Source organism: Triturus cristatus, chromosome 4_1, assembly GCF_964204655.1.
Source record: "Triturus cristatus chromosome 4_1, aTriCri1.1, whole genome shotgun sequence".
Lineage (NCBI taxonomy): Eukaryota > Metazoa > Chordata > Amphibia > Caudata > Salamandridae > Triturus > Triturus cristatus.
In genome coordinates, this window is record NC_140585.1 from 138050904 (window position 1) to 138053403 (window position 2500).

Below are 2500 nucleotides of genomic sequence, written 5' to 3' on the forward strand. Positions count from 1 at the left end.
ACACAAGTAAAATGGGACCGTTTCAAAGTAACTAATCCCTCATAAACTTCTGAGAGGAAGCATGTAATAAATCTACCTAATTTTCTGGAAAAGATAGAGAGAGGATTTTTGTTATCACCTCAGATGGGACTCGAACCCACAATCCTTGGCGTAGGAGGCCAGTGCCTTATCCTTTAGGCCACTGAGGCACACATGCATAGCTCTTTTCTAGAGACATTATTCAAATGTATTCTATGGTCAGACACCGGTGTGTGCACACAGGGCATTTCTCACTTCTCTCTATAAGTAAACTTCCCATTTTCATCCTCTTCCAACCCCGACTTTAACGCTCTCTTCTATGCTATAATGGAGACTTTGCAATTTTAGCAAGTGGAGAGAAATTGGAGAACCACTTTCGACTCCACACTTCTTCTTCACTTACTTCTTTTCTCAATATACTAGGCTTAGAAAATGGTATCAAGCCATCCTTATCATCAGCAGAACACGGAAAGAGGCACCAAGTCTCCTAACCAAGTTCAACCACACTCTGCAACTTAACCATTGCACTACAAATTAGGCAACGGGGGCATCAGCAAAGGCAGCCAATGTGCCGATCCTTTATACATTTTGTGTAGTACTTTTCTTACTCGGAGGCAAAACCAGCACTTTAACTGCCCAAATCATACAGATTTTACACATGTAGCACTCTATGCACACATAGGCACACACCTTGCAGTTCTTCTACACACACTTAAGCTAAAAACCCATTCTGTCACGTCAAAATTCTGCAAACCTATTACATATTCAGTGCGTCGGCATAGAAGCACTTTTTAATGCCACTAAAATGCACAAGTAGTTAGACTGAAGATGCAACCTGAATGAGTTTACAGTATGTACTCCACTTTATTAATGATTAGTAATGAGAAAGTGAGGACTACAAGAGTATTGGAAAATACTTTTTCCACTCTGAATGTAAAGCAGATTGTGTGACCATTGGCCAAAAACGACCATGAAGGGACTCGAACCCTCAATCATCTGATCCGAAGTCAGACGCCTTAAACATTAGGCCACGCGGTCATCCGTTCACCTGAGATGATTTTTATCATGTAGGTGGTATGCATGGATGGAGAACATATTATTGAAAGGTATTCAGGTTTACATCCCATAGTGTTCTTTCAGCTCTTTTCGCTGGAAGCACTTTTTTGGAATCTATATATTGAGAATTTTATGAGTACGATATGCTTTTGTTTTCCTTTTAGCATACAAACCTCTTTCCTCATGAGTTTAAAGCTCATTTGTATGCTCTACATAGCTCTGGACGTTTCCAGACGTGGAGTGAAACTGTTTTGAAAGTAGTACAAATTGCTCCTTCCTGCATATGCTAATTTTTCACACTCACATAGGTTGTATAAGTTTTATGAATCCTGGCTTGACCTATTCAAGTAGCTGAAAGCCTGTCACCACCTCTAGAAACAAGATTCACACCAATCCAATTCAAATCATTTTTTCCAAAGGAATATGTTCTGGCCGGTCGAAAATGCATCTCACAAAAATAGGCATTTAAAAATCTACTTTGCAGTTTCAGAACACTAACATGACTGTGAAGTGTACACAAGTAAAACGGGACAGTTTCAAAGTACCTAATCCCTCATAAACTTCTGAGAGGAAGCATGTAATAAATCTACCTAATTTTCTGGAAAAGAAAGAGGGAGGATTTTTGTTATCACCTCAGATGTGACTCAAAACCACAATCCCTGGCTTAGGAGGCCAGTGCCTTATCCATTAGGCCACTGAGGCACACATGCATAGCTCTTTCCTAGAGGCATTATTTAAATGTATTCTATGGTCAGACACCGGTGTGTGCACACAGGGCATTTCTCACTTCTCTCTATAAGTAAACTTCCCATTTTCATCCTCTTCCATCCCCGACTTTAACGCTCTCTTCTATGCTATAATGGAGACTTTGCAATTTTAGCAAGTGGAGAGAAATTGGAGAACCACTTTCGACTCCACACTTCTTCTTCACTTACTTCTTTTCTCAATATACTGGGCTTAGAAAATGGTATCAAGCCATCCTTATCATCAGTAGGACACGGAAAGAGGCACTAAGTCTCCTAACCAAGTTCAACCACACTCTGCAACTTAAACATTGCACTACAAATTAGGCAACGGGGGCATCAGCAAAGGCAGCCAATGTGCCGATCCTTTTAACATTTTGTGTAGTACTTTTCTTACTCGGAGGCAAAATCAGCACTTTAACTGCCCAAATCATACAGATTTTACACATGTAGCACTCTATGCACACATAGGCACACACCTTGCAGTTCTTCTACACACACTTAAGCTAAAAACCCATTCTGTCACGTCAAAATTCTGCAAACCTATTACATATTCAGTGCGTCGGCATAGAAGCACTTTTTAATGCCACTAAAATGCACAAGTAGTTAGACTGAAGATGCAACCTGAATGAGTTTACAGTATGTACTCCACTTTATTAATGATTAGTAATGAGAAAGTGAGG